Source organism: Daucus carota, chromosome 3 (assembly GCF_001625215.2).
Source record: "Daucus carota subsp. sativus chromosome 3, DH1 v3.0, whole genome shotgun sequence".
Taxonomy (NCBI): Eukaryota; Viridiplantae; Streptophyta; class Magnoliopsida; order Apiales; family Apiaceae; genus Daucus; species Daucus carota.
Genome location: NC_030383.2, coordinates 14,900,754 through 14,919,852, shown reverse-complemented (window position 1 = coordinate 14,919,852; position 19,099 = coordinate 14,900,754). Strand labels below are relative to the sequence as shown.

Here is a 19,099-nt window from a genome sequence, read left to right as displayed (position 1 = left end):
TTTTTTTTTCATTTTGATTAGATTTTTTTTCATTATTTTTCCTCAAACACCTAAGAAAGTAAGAATACAAACCTAATTAAACTACAACTCGGTGATTGCATCCCTTTCTCCACGCAACTACGTAACTCAACATGTACAAAGCTTATTATAAATTGTAGAGACGTGAAGAACAATTCTAGCTAGCGTCGTGTTAGTGAATTAGTGTATGATGATGCGAATAAAAATATCGAAAGAGAGCAGCCATATCGCAGATGTGCATGAATCCATACTCATCAAAATCTTTATATTACTTCCCTTGCAATGCATAATGAGGTGCAGATGTGTCTGCAAAAGCTGGGCCACTTTAATTTTTCAGCCCTATTTTATACAACATTACGATTCAACTAAATATTCGTCTCTTATTCAACTATTGATCGAGGATAGATCTTCGTTCATGAAACCCAACAATTTATTCTTGGCACAACTTGATGAAGCTGAATGCACGGCCAATTCTCCTGCGGATTTTCTAATTTTTAACAAAACACGAATTTCTTTGAAATTCTTATATGATTTACCTGATCCTTGCTCGTATTTGCTCACAGTTTTTAGCACTTGTAGTGTTACAGGTTGTATAGCTGCATATAGATGTGGTAAGGATTTTATATCAGTCATATCGGGTCACATATTTAACCCCGTAACAGGTCAGCACATTCTTGTGGATGATACTGCGAGTAGGCATCGCTGGTGGGCTTGTGCTTTACTCTATGTTCCAAAAACTAAACAGTTCAAGTTGTTGTATTTTCATCCTTGGGGATTTAATAAGGAACAAGTCGAAGTTGATATACAAACAATCGGGACAAATTCGTGGAGGAGCATGGGAAAAATCCCCTTTTTTTACCCAGCACAACGCCAGCTTCCTACTTATGTAAATGGATTATACCATTGGATCGACTCTAGGAAACATATATTATATTCCTTCAACGCAGAAGAAGAGGCATTCAAGCAAATTCAGACTCCCCCTCGTATCAAGTCTTTTATGAGTTCGAACCTTGGACTACTAAATGGTTGTCTTTGCATTTGTATGAAGTCCTATATCATTGAGTTGTGGGTGATGAGTGAGTATGGTGATGAAAAATCATGGACTAAGAAGTTTGTTCTGCATAATCTTGCAATTGTTCCAGACAAGATAATAGAGCCTGTGAGATGTCTGGAAAATGGAGAGATTGTGATACTGTGTTTTCCTCGTCATGCCATATGTTATAATCCAACTACAAAAAGTCGCAAATATATCAGATTTGGTGATAAAGAGTGTATCAGATACGTACCTTTTTCATATAGTCTAAGCCTTAAAAAATTGCTGCGCCTGCCATAGTGTACTAATGTTAGTCAAGCATCGGTCTTGTGACCGGTGAAGTATGCCTTTCGGTTAGTATGATGAGTTTTAGTATATCTTGAGATGTATTTCTGATTTTATATCAATAAAACGATCCCTCTTTTTAGTCAGAAAAAATATATATAATCTTCTCCTATTACAATGACATGGTAATTTAATGTTAGTTAAATTTTGTGAATTCAAGCTTAGATGTATATATATATATCATTTCTTCCAATTGTAGGATTGATAAGCTTCTGCATATTCAAAACACTTTCTTGAGATGAACTGTTTTTTCTTGCATTCCTAATTGTGCAACACATACCTGGCTTACAAGATGTCAAGTTTAGCCAGACATATCTCATACTTATGATAATCTTTGCAAAATTAGTGATAACTTTTACTAGTTTATTTAAATGAGAGAATGTTCTTTGATCAATTAAATCTTACTTTATTGCTCCAGGAAGTTGCAAACAAATTTCTTCTTTTTTCCCTTTACAGTCTTTCATTCATACAGCAAATTCAACTCCTTCATATCTCTCTCTCTCTGCCTTCTATGCTAAATTCAGCAAAGTATTCTGTCAGAGAGATTTTTTGAGAGAGACAGAGAGAGATTGTTGAGATGGGTAATTGTTTGATGAGCTCAAAATCTCATGGTGCTGCTGAAAAGTCTGTTTCCAACATATATTCGAATCAAAGTACCAATCCAGATACCACTAGACCTTCCACATACACTACAACTTCTGGTTAGTCTCTGTGTATTTCAGCTTAGAATATCTGTTTGCCTTAACTGCCTGTATTATTACATGTTTTTTGTTTGCCTTAGCTTCATTTTTGTCTTGGATAGTGTATACATGTGTTTAGTAAAGAGGTTCTATGCTATAATGTGTGCACAACATGTTTTCCGAAACAATATTCGCGCTTTCAGAACATGTATGGTCTCCGAGGTCTCTGATTTATGTGGTTTCGATAAAAGTCATCTGTCTGGTTAATTTGGAATTTTTTTTGCTAAATTAGTTTTTTCCAATTGACTTGAACTAATGCAAATTAATTGGTATTACTTTTAGGGACATTGAGTAACACAAATGGTGGAGGCTCCTCTGTCACCAGCAGCAGTGCAGGCCAGCAAAGTCAGAGCCAGTTTTCCATGGCAGCAAGTTGTGGGACTGGGACTTCTTCTATGGGAGAGATTTTGGCTACTCTAAACCTCAAGGTTTATAGCTTTTCGGATTTGAAGAATGCCACTAAAAGTTTTAAAAAAGATACTGTGTTAGGTGTGGGAGGTTTCGGGACAGTTTACAAGGGTTGGGTGGATGAGAACACGCTTGAGCCCTGTAAGGCTGGCTCAGGGATAATGGTTGCTGTCAAGAAATTGAACCATGAAAGCGTGCAGGGATTTCAAGAATGGCAGGTAACATTTGATGACTAATTAGAGTTCCCTCTATGCTTGACATGAGAAATTTCTGAATTAATGTCTTCCTAGCCTTAGATGATGACATATTTTGCTTATAAGTGTTTGGTTTCTTCTTCACTGAAATGCAGCCAGAAGTAAAGTTTTTAGGAACTCTTTGTCATCCCAACTTGGTCAAGTTATTGGGATACTGTGGGGAGGATCAAGAGCTCGTACTCGTATATGAGTTTATGCAGAAGGGAAGCTTGGAAAACCATCTTTTTAGGAGTAAGAACTTGAAGTGAAATTAATAACAAGCAAGAAATAAAAATTTCTTTGAGTCTTCTTTGGTGATAAAGTGTTCTAATGATGGATTCTGTTGTTCAGGGAGTTCTGCTACTGAACTACTGTCATGGGACAAACGGCTAAAAATAGCCATTGGAGCTGCACGGGGACTTGAATTCTTGCATAGTTCAGAAAAGAAAATCATTTACTGAGACTTTAAGGCCTCCAACATACTGCTTGATATGGTGAGATTCTAAACAATCCATTTCTCAGCATTTGACATAACAAATTGGATCATGAGAAACCGATATTAGAGAAAGAGGGAGGGAAAAAGAAAATAGCTACTAAATAAGGATTACAGTTGCTATAATTTATTCTCTAAATCTTTGCTTATACCCATGTTAATTCATCAATTCATAACAGTACGAGCTGCTATCTTTATCTGGAGATTCATAAAATCTTCTCACCTTATTTGTTGTGCTCTGACAAAAATGCACTTGATATCTGGAGATTTAGTCCCCCTTAAGTTTTGTTTTAACAATTTTAATCCTGGAGCATGATCAAGAAACTAAGTCGTTCCCCTTGCATACGTTTAGTGCATCTCCTAAAAACAATAACCAATCCTCGGTTGAACTAGACAAGCGCATATCTACAGTATCTAAATCATTTGTTATTTCACAAGAGGTGCAGAACTAAATCTTGAACAGACCCCGTGTCATCAGACATAATCTCTAATGGAAATATAAAAGACACCTTTAGTATATGATTAAGCTTGTTTCTAAGAACAGATGGTAGCAGGCACTATAAAAGTGTGACAACTTTTTATTTTCACTATTGTGATAATATCTAATGACAATAATTTTGTACTTTAAGAAATCAATTTGTTAGATGTTCTCATTGTGCGCGTCTTGTGTGGTTTCAAGCTTCGCTTTACAAATATGGTTTTTATGAGCTTCTGAGCAATTCTGAAAGAATTTCAGTTTATTTTATGAAGGACTATAATCCAAAGATATCAGACTTTGGCTTGGCGAAATCGGGTCCCTCGGGTGGAGATTCACATGTTACTGGTCTGGGGAATTTTGTGTTGGAATTTGTTGATATCCTTTTCGGGAAAAGAGAACTAGGGGAAAAAAGAGCAAGAAAATGCATGTGAAAAAACGTGGCAGACCCAACCCGCGCCTGACCAAAGAGGTTGCAGAGGAGCGCAAGGCGGTGAAGTGATTGCGGAATGCTGCTCGTCAGGACCCAGGTATGGTTTCTAAGATTTTGGTTCGTTTCCCAGATTTTGGTTCGTTGCCTGCATGTTATTTGATATTATTTTTGACTGGGGCATTTTCCTTAGAGTTGTGCTACTTAGGAGTTGTCCATTATGTCTCAGATTTACTTATGTACATGAAAATTTATCATCTAGATGAAAGTTGTCATTATTCATTATTTTCTCTGCGTCTAGATGCTGTTGTGGTTTATCATCTTGGCTATATTAGCTATGTATATAACTGTATATGCTTTGTGCATATTCTTAATATCTTACTTTTGGTTGGTATTAGTTGGAGTACAACTGTAGTGTGACAAATATATAAACATTCATTCAGTTAGATTAATGCATTGAGCTCCCTCCTTCCCTCTCTCTTGAATTTAATCTCACCGTATTCATATCATTCTGCACGCTCATTCATTCTTAATGTGCATTTGTGCCATATTTCTGCGGCTGTAGTGTCTGCCGAATTTGACAATTATTTTGATGTAGGACAACTCAAATCGGTATCCAGAGCAGGGGAGTTTAACTTGTCACAAATTTAAAAGGATTAAAAGCAGTATGGTCAATTGTTCGAATTGCAAATGGAGATGCTTCTGCAATGAGTGTTTGAGGCAGTTTAAATTTGATAGTGCTGACAGCAGTCTTGAGTTGGGCCTGAGGTTTTTACGATAACACAAGCTGCAATATTGCTCCAACATCTTCTATGTATGCGGCGGCGGCTGATAGTAAAGAGGGGGATTTTGGGAATTCCCCTGGTGGTGGTTTATTTTATGGTGATCCAGCCTGGCGATCATCATCGCCAGAGCTTGATGGTTCTGGCCTGTTTGCTAACGAACTCTGCAATGCTGTTTCTGATGTTACCCCTAGAGATGCTGTTCATTATGCTGAAGGATATAGTGTTAATAATATATCAACAAGAGGTACTTGCTCTTTCTCTCTTTTTTCATTCTTCTTTTTGTTTGCCTTGCAATTTCAGAACTTTTAACGTATAAAGATCTGAAGGTACATGCCCTTTCTTTGTTTCTATCGCTTTCCTTTTTTATTTATTGTTCCATCAGTTATGTGCATGATATATGCCCACTGTTTTTCTGCTATAGTTCGAACCAATGATGCTTAGCAATCAAATTTTCTGTCTTCAGCTAATAATATAGTTACTTGATGCGTTCTCTACTTTGTATTATGTTTTGGAGTACCTAATATACATATATTAGGTTAAAAACCCAACACCCATTGTTCAAAAAGTTGGACGTCTAACATGGATTAGGTTTGGGTATACTCTGAGATGTTTTGGACTCACAACTATGAAATTTTTGGATCCAAATTTAGACCCACGGATGTTCATTGTAATAGTCATTCTTGAACCTCTCGTCCTAATGTGACAATGAGTGGCATAAATTGGTAGTTTAATTGAGAAATATAATGTTTTTTATGCATGCATTGAATAGAAATATATTAATATTAGCATGCATTGTCGATGTATTGTTTATTAATTCTTTCTATGTATTATTTAAATTGTTTTTAGGCCCCATAAACAGACCAATATATGATCCAATTTTTTATTATTGATGTAAATAGGTGTGATCTCCATAATATTACCCCTATTAAACTCTATGTTTATATATATATTCAGGCACATTAAATCAACAAAAATAATAATTGTGTTGCTGCCTGCTGGAAGGTTAAGTAGTTTTGATATCATCGCTTGATTCAGGTTTTTTTATAAAGGAAATTCATTTGTATACCATTTCGCTGACTAATTAAACCAAAAACATCGACAAGTGATCCGCTATGAGTTATGCTGTAAGTTAATTAAATATCTACTTTAATTAATCTCCTTTTATTTTGTTACTTATTGGTATTATTGAAGTGATATTTGTTGAGGCTGATGTAAGTCACATCTAACTTTGTTTGATCGCAGAAGTTTGATGAAAGCCTACAGCAGACCACGAGGGTAACCCTGCAGTCGATAGTCTGATTTATCACCGAAGAAATTAAAAGAATCTCTTGCTCAACTTCAACAACTGCAAAAAGGAAAGGTAAAATTTCTTATGAATGACCTTGTATGTGCTCGGTGAGCCAGAAAGATAATTATTGTCCCTTCTTTTTTTGTTTGGCAGAGTGAGAGGTTGAAAAAAGTCCTTGAGTCTGTGACCACAGTTCATGATCTTTGTGCTGTCCGCGAAATAGACTTTTTTAGTGTTACGACTGAAGTCCATCCAAGCCTTATGATTCTACTGGTGTGCAATCTAAAAGCATTAGCAATGACATTTTATCTCAGCAAGAAGTCTTGGCCCTGCAAGAGGATAAGTAACAAAGTTTGCATAAGGTAACAAATATTTATACACAACTATATTAGCTGCAATCTTTTTTCAATGTAAATTTATTACTTCATGAATTACAATCATTTTTATTAGTGCCCGTGATGTTTTTTAATGTTTTTTTCTTTTTTGGTCCGCGTATGTTTTTGTCTCATCTCTTTCTACGTGATCATGAATAAGTTTAGACGAAAACTTTGGTTGTATTTATAGAGTTAAAATAGAGTTAATCTTATAAAATGTAGATTTAAAGCTAGAATTTAGTAAAAGAAAATTACCAAGTCACAGTAGACATCCATAAAATGAATGCCAAATATTTTGCACTTTTGGCATGAATAATATAAAAAGACTAAATCGGCAGGTTGTACCTTAGATCTAATAGTGCTTTTCCAAACTTGATTGATTCATTAATTCTTTATCAAGCTCATGAAACTGGTGGGTTAATTAAAGCACACATGTCCTTATAGTTGAGCTCCTTATTGACTTTGCACTCAGCGCCTTTAGGCTTAAGTGAGTAGGACACAAATGATATATTAAATCATGAAGTTCCTGACATGATTGTCATAATTGGTTTGTTAATATATTTTTTTGATTTTAAATACACTTCATATACAATCTTCTTTTAAAACTATATAGTCAATTTTCAGCCCGGTGGTGGGCAGAGATAATAAACATCCAATTATTCTTTTCTCTATTAAAATTCTTGTATTGATAAATTATTATAAGGTTTGAATATGTAACTCCCATTGCAAGTGAGTGCAAAGATGTGGAAAATAATAAATGACTTGTAAAAATGTATGCTAAGTGCTAACGATCTTGTCAGAGCCGAGGTACTTTTAGATATATTTCATAAACAAAATGATATCATGTATACACATTTTAGATTACTTCATTGTGTGTGATCCAACATGTTATTCTGTGTCTTTTTTGTAAGATTGTAGTAATTATTTTAAATTATGTTTGTCACATTTTGTTCCACATTTGTTATAATTTATTTGATATCAAGATTTTCTTTACATGAGATTTGCTATGATCATATGCGATAATTGATAGCCTGATTATTGTGCAAACATTATTACAGATAAGTATTTTTTTCCTTCCGCTTTCTAGAACACAAGGCAATAATAAGAGGCAGAGATATGTGTAAAATGTAAATTTTTATTGAATCTTTCTTTGTGATACAATGTTGCTAATATAGTTCATGTATGTTATCTTTCACAGATAATGGAAAGATAATGGAAGAGCTAGAGGTCTATGTTCTTTTGTGAACCACATGAGCTTGCTTTTGGATGATAAGTCTAGAATTATTTCAAATAAAAATCACGCGCCAGTGATAAATGGATATAGGGTTGCGGGTTTGTGAATTATATTATTTTGTGGTTTGTAGAATATCCATACTTAGTTTCATTTAATTGTTTGTATTATGAACATGCGCTAAAATTTTGTTTAGCTTCTAATTTTAAAAATTCTTATTCACACGGAAAGTTTTAGCCATTTTTCTGACTTTTTTTTCCGGAGCTGGTTTTCAATATATATGCAAATATACCCTTGTTTTTTACACAATTCCTGCATTGCCATTGCCTGTTTGTTTTCTTCTGATCTCTAACAGTTTCGATTTAGCTCAGTTGTTCTCTCCTTGTCTGCGATTTATGTTTAGTGCTGGGTTGCCTCTCCTCGCTTGGTTTTTTTCTCTTCGTTTGGTACACCTTCTTCACACTGGATGGCTCCCCTAAAAAACGTAGCAGACCAAAGCTGTGCCTGACCTAAGAGGTGGCAGAGGAGCTCAGGGCGGTGAAGCAATTGCAAAATGCTACTTGTCAGGACACAGGTATGGTTTCTCAGATTTTGATTCGTTGCCTACATGTTAATAGAGATGAACAAACATCAAATTTTTAGATCGGGTTCTTTTGTCATAGGACAAAAGTTAACATCACTTCTGCGATTGGTTTTGTCATTGTATATTGGAATTCATTGGGAACAACGCTTGGTTACTGAATTTCTACTTTGTCATGCTTTTTCTCTTTGTGCTGAAGTTGTAGACAGATTAATGATGGACTTGTACATTGGTTGGAACGTCCTCATCCACGGAAGTACATTGTTTTAAACTTTGCCAAAATTTCATTCATTTTTTTTAGTCTCTATTCCCTGTCAAATGCTAACCCTCCCGGTTTATTTAGATTGTGAGTAGGCATATACTCCTTTACTCAGCCTTTGATGGAATCAGCGGTGCAATCTTTTGGTGGTGTTTTTAATCCTTGTCTCCTTCTACTTCGGCGGCGATTATAGTTTAAACATTCTTCAGAGGTCTCTAGCATTGTTGTGTTAGTAAAAGGAATTGGATTGTAAGAACTGCAGTTGTGGCAAAGGTAATTTTATGGCCCTTACTATTCTTCTGAATGCCTGATTATAATATGCCATACTAACTTTGTTCACCTGTTCTGTTTGATATGTGTCATCTGTGATTGAGTGAACCAGTGTATAATTTTGATGCATATTGTTAATTTCACTTTGGAAAAATTTTATGATGTTGTTTGAGCAATTAGTTCTAGTTATTTTCTTTAATTTTGTTTATGGTTTGTTTTCACCTGCCATCGGAATTGTAAAGTAAAGTGTATACTATTGAGCATGAATCAAGTTTTTGTAGATAAAAGTGTCTTTTTGACAACAAATACTTTTAAGTTGGGGCCAACTAGAAGAAGTAAAAATTCTGGGCAGCTGATATAGAGGAATCACAAGTATCTATTAACATTTGACTTCGAACTGTTTCCTTAGAGTAGGCAATTTCAATTTTGATATACATATTTATAAATAAACGGCATAAACATCACAGAATGATGATAAATTCTTATTAATATTCATAGAATAGAAATAAACTAAATTGGCCTATATCTCCGCTTTGCTTATGTGCTTGCAAATCTTGTAGCCATCAGCCTCTTCCTCCGTCTACAGCTCCCTTTCTTGAGCTGATATAAATGGCTTGGAATAGCTTTTCCAGAGGCTATAGAAAGTTTAATGGCAAATTTAGTATTCCTTGATTCTTTTGGTGCGGCAGCTGAATTAATAGAAGTTTTTTTTTTCTAATCATTATTTTTAGCTAATGATTAGTAAAATTAAATGTTTTTCCTTCAGCTAGCATATAGAAATCAGAGAAAAATTCTTTTTAGAACTGGCTTCACTATCATCTTTCCACCACAGGATACATTATTATATTGATGTGTATGAAATGAAAGTCAAAAGAATATGCATGAATATAGTTAAATAAAGATGAATAATTTGATCTAATAATACAGTGAAAGATCTTGTAAGCCTGGGATGAAAAGATGAACAGTTGGAAAGGTGTTTTGATGTTGACAAGCTTGTGTCTGACTTTTTATCAATGCATAGAGAAAATGGATAGATTATAGATTAATATAATGAGATTCAGTTGCTCATATAATTTTGTAATTGTGTTGCATATTTTCCAAATGCAACTTCCCCGTTGAACATAATCTATATTCCATTTTCAGGATTACATTAAAACGGCAAAGAAGTTTGACATTTCAAGGACTTAACTTATATATCAGGAACCTGAGGTGAGGAAGAACCAGATCCTAATTGACCAAAAGTCAAAAAACTCTTTATTCAATTTGTCTATACTGACTCACTTGATCTAATTCAAATCCACATACTTTGGTGCTTGCTTGGCAAGGAACATAATGTATTTAGCCATATTTTCTCTTATATCTATCTTCTTGGATTGTAACCTCGACATATTCTCTCACTTCTCCTGATGTTTTACCAGGGTCCTGCATTATTAATTGGGCCTTCTGTAGTTAACTACTTAACTGAGCTCTATCTTTAAAAAGCAAGTTAAGAAGCCAATAGTACTTCCCTTAACTTGGACAATTTTATTTCGATAGTAGAATATTTAATCCTTTTACCTTTTGGTCAATCATTATATGTTTATAGTTGTACTTAATTGCTAATACCATAAGCTTTGTTAGATAAATTATGCTTCTTCTTTTTATCATTTTTTTCCATTTTTATTCCAAGATTTCTTTCTAATTCAGACTGGTTTTTCATATGTTTGATGCAGTAATAGTTAGAAATTTGCATTGAGGTCTGCTTGGAATTGCAGTGCAAAAATATATGTTCCCTCTTTCAGCTGCACTAAGCGAAACAAATTGGGCAAAGCTTGTGTACATCTTATTGGGGCTCTTGTGGTTTGTTTTTGGTATGTCATGGTCCAATCAGAGTACATACAATATAAGGATCGAAGCCAGTCGATACATACGAATAAAGGATTTGGTAAAAAAATAACTTTATAGGAAAAGATAGGACAAATGATGCGATAGAAAGAATCGTGACTCTTGTGGAGGTCATAAAGAAATAATTATTCGGTAAGTTTCTTAGCAAATATTCTACAATATGCATTTAATCATAATTTGTGCAGTACATATGTTTTTATGATCTTTACAGTTAGTCTGTTGAGTGATGGATGGAGTGTTCCAAACAAACACGCATCTCCTGAGGAACAGGTAAACATGGTAATGAAATTCCAATTGGTGCATTATCAACCCGTCTTGGTATACTCATGATCTATGAAATTGATGTTCACGGCCATAACAATGCTTAAGTTGCAACAATATTTCCACACAACACTGACTTAGGAGCAACTAGGCAAGTAAATGGTACGTAGATGTTACTTGGTCTGTGAAACGATGAATATATTAGAACTGATAGCTTGCCTTATAGTATAATCAAGACTCCTCATAAAAATTTAAGTGAAAAAAGGATATTGTTTGGGGCTTTGTTGGCAGTAGAATTTTGTATGTGTTATATGTTAACCCAAGATTTATTCTACCAACCACTTCTGGTCATTAACCTCAATTGTGTGTTCTTCAAAAGTCTAGACCTGCTAGAATAATGAAATTTGAGAAGATTGCAAAATAAGTTTATATAAAGGTTTTTTATTGTACATCTAGAGATGCATAATATTCTTATGCAGGGACCCTCAACTGGAGAAAAAGATTGTTGCAGCTACTGCTCTTGAAGTGAGAGCTACAAGAATACCTTATGCCTTTGCACCTTGTATTGTGGTACATAATTGTGGAAAAATTTAATTCCAGAAATCAGAATACTTCCTTCACTTGGTTTGGTCAGCAGTTCTTAGAAATATATTTAGTTAAGGTACTATTTTGGTTTCTCTTCACTAAATAGTTATAAACCAATACCTTGAATTGCTTTCCGAACTCGAAGCTTCAACTCTAAGAAGATCAAGACTCATATCTATAGTCAAAGTATGTATATTCTGAATTCTTCCTTTTGCTGTCTTCGCAAGACTTTTTATTGTCAACTTATTTTTATAAGTCCTTCTGTTTGGTGCCTTCTATAATTCTGGTCGATATGCAATCCAAGTCGGTGATAGAAATATTACAAGATTTATCGTTAGACTCCTGTATTCCTCTTCAAGAACGTACTAATTATATGATCATGTGTAAGTTTACTTGATACCGGTGTGTAATTCTATTTAACTAAATCCATAACCAAATAAAGGATATATAAATTCCTTTAACATGTACTAAACATGCAAATAAAATTGTATACATTTATAAGCTGTCTCATGTAAATTTTTACATAATAAAAAGAACCAGACCTAGAGATTGGCATGAATAAAAATTTGACACATATTGACATGGATAAAAATATTTTGTTTCCTACTGATGTCCATCAATAACAATACAAATTTCAGCCATTTTCTACAAAATGACCTGTGCCTCTCACACTCTTGTTTATCCTGTTCAAGATAAAGAAGATATATGCATTAATGATGAAGCTTTCATGATTATGAGGTAAGTCACAGTTGGAAATTCTCAGCAGATTATAAGTTACCTTCATATTCTTTAACTTATTTTAACCACTATCTCATTGGTGTAGTCATCCTTAGCAGAGAAAGATGCAGAGTCCTCCACTTCTATAAATGCTTTTCGTCTCATTAGCATGGCCTCAAGCCTGGATCTTTCAGGCTTCTTCGAGAAAGAGGTAAGAACCACTTCTGGACTTAAATTACTACCAGAACTTTGTATGGTAAGATCTAAAATAAACATTCGTTCTTGTCCAGCAGGACATTTCTGAGAGGACCATCAGATTTACATCTCATCATTCTCCAAAAAAATTGATTGAGGGGATTGGATTCATTGTTACACAGATGGGTTTTTTATTCCGGAAGAGAAGTGGACAGGTCAGTTAATTATCAGGCTACTCGCTGATCATTTGTTTTTTTTCAAATTTATTCTTTCTGTTCCCTTCTCTAACCCGAGTCTCCTCCTAAACCGAGCTCTGCTACCATCTTAAGTTTTCAAAACACACCAACAAGATCCTATGCTACAACAAACATTATTCAACACAAACAACATGTAGTAAAATATCTCTTGCTTATTAAATATTAACTCAAATACCCAGAAATTTAGCTAATTGTCGCTTAATTTGGGCCAATGTGGTTAGCTGAAATGCTGCGATTCATAAAGATCACAACAGTCCAGTCAGTCTTTCAGTTGCAGGAGAGGTTGGCCTTAAACTCAAATTCTACATTTATTTTAATCTACTCAATAGCTCAATTTTCGCGATATGATTCTTATTCGAACTCATGCTTATGTCATTTTCCTGCTTTTAAGTCTTATGTTAAGCCCTATGTGTATGTTTATAAATATTTCCTCTTGGAGAGAGACAATAATTAAACATTAGAGTGTAATTTATTTAATCTACAAATTGCTTAAAGATGAATAAAAAGGCTTCATATAAATTACAGGCTGATTCAAAACCATTGTCTGAGAAATAAGGAACTAAGTATATTGTATTCTGTTGCAAGGAATTCAATTGGGGGGAAGGGGTGAAGAACTAAATATAAATATTAGTACGAATGTGGAGATTTATGCATGATACCGATTCCTTCTTCAATTCTACTTTACATATATGAACTAGATTTCAATCTCATCATTCTAACATGCTCAAATCTCATCGTAGAAAGAAGTTAGCCATACGGAGTTTTTTCTTTTTAATGCTAACCTCGCTCTAAACTTATTACTTGCACTTGTTATTTTTTTTTTTCTCTTCCATCTAAATCGTATTTGCATTATATTGTATTTTATTATTCAGTTGCATCATCCTGAAATTAACCTTAGCGCGTATTTTATAATTAACATCTTTTTGTTCTTTTGATAGAAACGCAAGACTTTTGACGAGAATTTTTTGAGAAAGGACACATCAAGTCTCTACAAGTTGGTTAATGCCGCATACTACTTGCAGTTGAGACCATTGTATAAAAAAACTTGTTCTGCTATTGCGCGAAAGATTGAGGATGAATCTCTCGAGGAGATATGCCGTTTATTTAATTTTCCCAATTTATTCTTACTAGAAAAAATTAGACCGACTATATACATTTCAGCAATCTTCCAACCACATTTTCATAACAGACTTATAAAGTTTTTAATATCATGGAATTCTTGAGTTGAAACAGAGGCCCGTGCCTTGCACGAGCTTTTACGCTAGTTATTATATATATAATAGCACAACCGGTTCGTGTTAAGCCTCTCTCCTGAGCAAATAAATTACCTAACTCTGAACTCGAGCCTAACTCCGAACCTACCTTCTCCTCATTTATATAAAAAAAAAATTGTTATTAACAAGAATTGAACCCAAGACCTCTCTAACTCATGTGCACCACTTAAACCACTTGAGCTACACTAGCAATCAACATATTACTCAAAAGCAACTCTGAACTCGAGCCTAACTCCGAACCTACCTTCTCCTCATTTATATAAAAAAAAAATTGTTATTAACAAGAATTGAACCCAAGACCTCTCTAACTCATGTGCACCACTTAAACCACTTGAGCTACACTAGCAATCAACATATTACTCAAAAGCATTAACAACATACATTAAAACTGTTGTATTTATATTCTTTTCAATATCTTCTTTATGAACAAAGTTCCATGCAGTACACATATTTACTGTAGTACCGTAGACCACGTATGTTCTGCAACTATAGAATGACATAAAAACATTGCAAATTGTGTTATTTTGCAAATCATGTTCTATAAACATCATTATTTTGTTAAAAATTTTGACAATCCTAAACATTCTACAAGTTAAATAGTGAAAAACACATTATTCTGCAAAACATGTTAAGTTTGCAGAACATATTTACATATTACAGAAGATATGTGTTCTACTTGTCGAACATAAATGATTTTCAATATTTTTCATGAAATAGTGATATTTATAGAATGTATTTCACAAAATAACAAGTTTCATACATTATGCAATGTTTTTATGCCATTCTATGGTTGCTGAACATATGTGGTCTACGGTACTATAGTAAATATGTGGACTACATGAAACTTAACTCTCTTATTTATTTAAGATAAGTTATTATTTCAGCATTAATCATGATTCCACTTTATAAAAATAGATATAATTCATATCTGAATAAAAACAAATTCAAATCTAACTTAGAGCATCTTCAACCATTGAAACCCCTTAGCAATCATTTAGAAATTAATCTAAAAAAATATAATTAATTTTAAACTGGATAATCTGACGCGATACAGTGAAAACTAATATCTGATTAAACGGAACTAGAGCAAGAATAGTTTTTTTTTCATAATCCAGAATATTGGATATCGAATATTTGAATTAATTTTTAACAAATGAACATGATATTCTACATTGCTCACCCCTAAGAATTACGAGTATCAAAATATTTAAAAAATTTAAGTTTGCACAAAGCTAAAAAAATAAATACACAAATAATTGAGTTAAATATTTCATGTCTTTGTGAACTTCATGGGGTGTGACTTATATCTACCCTGTTTTTGCTATTTCAAATTCCAAGAAATCATTGTTTGAGATCTGGTTTATAACAATTACATGAAAAATCATTAAAAATCTTAATCATCAAGCTTATAAGAAAACTAACTATAAAAAAAATTAAAAAATTTAACAACAAGCCGATATTATAACAGATTGTATCAAAATAATAATCTCCTAATATTTTAAATTAACAATAAAAATCAAAGACATTAAAGTACTTTACTGTTGATATGAAAATTAAAAGGTTAAACCACATTAAAGGTGTAAGAATTTTTTTTGGGCACAGTTATAAGGTTATTAGTTAAAATAATAATTTTATAATAAAATAAGGTATTGGTCTTTTTAGTTGTTACAATTTCTATTTATGCAAAATGTGTGCATAATATGCTAAATATGACTGTGTTGCTGAATTGCCCCATCATGTGTCACTTACCTATGACGTCAAATCTATGCTCAAAAAAGAAGAAATAAATGTAAAACAATGCACGCCACACATCTTCTGCTAATGACGATTTAGGATATCGTAATTCAATATATCAAAAACAAGTTTTCATCAAAATCATGTTATGTTAGGTGAAATAATTTAATAATTTTCAACAATAAATTATAGATACTTTTAATGAGGAATAATATATTTAAAATCTAAAAATTTCGGTTTTCATGTCGAATTTAATTTTGAACATATGGATAATATGATGATGACCTCTATATACTCACGAATTTGAATATAGAACAATCAATTCAGTTGTAGTTTTTGATACATAACATTTTCATATCTACTTATTTTGTCAAAAAATAAAAAAATCGTCAATATTATTTAATTTTCATATTTGCTATTAGGTTGCTCGAAACAGTATGATTACACGTCAATATTATTTAAAATAAGACATAAACTAGAGGCCCGTGCCTCACACGGGCTTTTATGCTAGTTATTAGATTATGTATTAAAACATGTACTAAAAATTACTTGGACCTTTTTAAAAAATATATATAATTAGTTTAAACTAGTTGAGAAGCCGCGCGTTGCGACTGCCTATAAAAATAATATTAATGATTCAATATTAATATTTGTATAATAAAATAATTTTGTGGCTGTTTATGAAAACTATATTAACATTTCAACATTAATATATTTAAGATAAAATAAATTTAATGTTATAAAAATCTTGATGTAATACCAATACTAAATATATAAAATTACAAAATTGGGCTATAATTCATGGTGAAAAAATGAAAATAAATTTATACAGGTAATTAACAATTTGAAGCACGACGAATCTTAATTTTATTTGTGTTTTTTTTTTAAAAGTAATCATGTTCTTGTATTGTCACCTTCCGCCAATTTTTTTGGATTGATTGTGGACAAAAACATCTAACTTAAATCCGTGAGGTTTTAGTATTGAGAGAGAAGAGGTTATGTTTAGATGATCCAAAACCTTACCATCCATAGGGGTATTTATAGGTGCATAGAGACTTGTGTTCTACTCTTTCCCATAATTAAATAATCTCAAACAAAATCAGATTAAAACTTTCAGGCCACTATATTCCGTAAATAATCTGAAACAAAATCAGATTCTGAAACTTGCTTCTAATATACCCGAAACTAAAAAAGGTAGTTCTAACTTTTGATATTTTTCATCCAAAAATTCCGGAAAATTAGAAAAATAGAACGGAGCGATGTGAGAGACGCCACATACACGCCCCTCGCTTCTCTTTTATATAAGCATACTAGTTGAGAAGCCGCGCGCTGCGGCGGTCTATAAAAATTATATTAATGATTCAAAATTAATATTTGTAGAATAAAATTAATTTGCGGCGATTTATAAAAATTATATTAATGATTCAAAATTAATATTTGTAAAATAAAATTAGTTTTTATATTATAAACATCTTGATGCAATACCAATATTAATATTTAAAATTGCAAAATTGGACGATAATTCATGAGTGAAAAAATGATAATAAATTTCTACATGTAATTAACGATTTAAAGCACGACGAATCTTAATTTTAATTGTGTTTTTTTTTTTTTGAAAATTAATCATGTTTTTAACCAACATTGTCATTAACTTTTCCAAAGAATACTTCTTAGACATATACACCATTACCTGCATATAAAAAACATACGGTTCTTTAACGGAACTGATTGATTACATCTAGCCATATACATCGATCGCCCAATAAAACAGACAGTAAGCTTGCAAACAACAACAAATACGTCCGATGAACAAACCAAATATTTTAAAAGAATAACCAACAAACATATATCACTAACAGTTAATTTATTGACCTTTTTATCCATTAATATCATGTCATAAGTATATTCTTCTCCCGTGTTTGGATTTGTCAGCTTCCACATACGACAAACTCTTACTCTTGTCAATCAATCATCTTTATCGCCGTTCAAAACATCTATCATAGTATAACTCATTATTGTATTAGATGGAGAAGATAAATAGGCAAAGAAAAATCAATATACTCATATAAAGGAGAAATCAGATTAATTGATATGGTATATATTTTGACATAAATTTTATAAAGCGACAGCTTTCCAGGATAAAATGGACTACGATGTCGTTGCATAAGAACGACACCACCAGCGAGTAGGGTGGTGGTATTGAGAGAGTGTAGGTTGTGTTTATATGATCCAAAACCCTACAACCTATAGGGGTATTTATATGTGTTGTGTGCTACTCTTTTCCATAATTGAATAATCTGAAACAGAATCAGATTAAAAAACTTGAAAGTTATTATATATATTCCATAAATAATCTGAAATAGAATCAGATTAATTTATGTCAAGATATATATCATATTAGTTTTTATTTTTGATAAATAATCTGAAACAGAATCAGATTAAAAAACTTGCAAGCTACTATATTCTATAAATAATCTGAAACAGAATCAGATTAATACTTGCAAACTACTATATTCCATAAATAATCTGAAACAGAATCAGATTAATTTATGCCAATATATATACCATATAGTGAATAAAGCCGCGCTTCGCGGCGGCGTTATGAACTTTTTATAGATTTAGACAAAAAATTATTTTAGCTACTTTTCCGTCAAACATAATACTAATAGAAAATTTATTATTATTTAGATAAAAATTAATTTGGGACGCCCTCCCCTCAAACACAATACTAATAAAGAATCTTTTTTTTATAAATTTTGATACGAAATAATATTATAATTGCATAAAAGTTATTTTGAGTCGTGTTCCTGTTAAACATATCATTAATAAAAAATATTATAATTAATATAAAAATTTGTTTAAGTGGCCATCATGTCAAACACAATACTAATAAAAAAAATGTTTGACCCGCCCTCCTATCAAAGACAATATTAATCAATAATTATTATAATTATGATAAAATTAAATATAATAATATAGATAGAAATTAGTTTGAGCCGCTCACTTGTCAAACACAATGCTAATAACAAAACATTATAATATAGATATTAGTTTGAGTCACCTACCGTCAAACACAATACTAATAACAATTATTATAATTATGATAAAGTTAAAGATTATCATTGGATAAAAATTATTTTATATTGTGGCTCCGTTTTAATAAAAAAATATTATAACTTAGATAAAAAAAATTATTTTAGCCGCTTTCCCGTCAAACATAATACTAATTA

At 32.4% G+C, this 19,099-nt stretch overlaps 1 pseudogene; it reads left to right on the top strand.

The window, feature by feature from the left end:
• Positions 1-1,589: 1,589 nt before the first annotated feature.
• Positions 1,590-14,091, top strand: LOC135151767 (probable serine/threonine-protein kinase PIX13; annotated as a pseudogene).
• Positions 14,092-19,099: the final 5,008 nt, after the last annotated feature.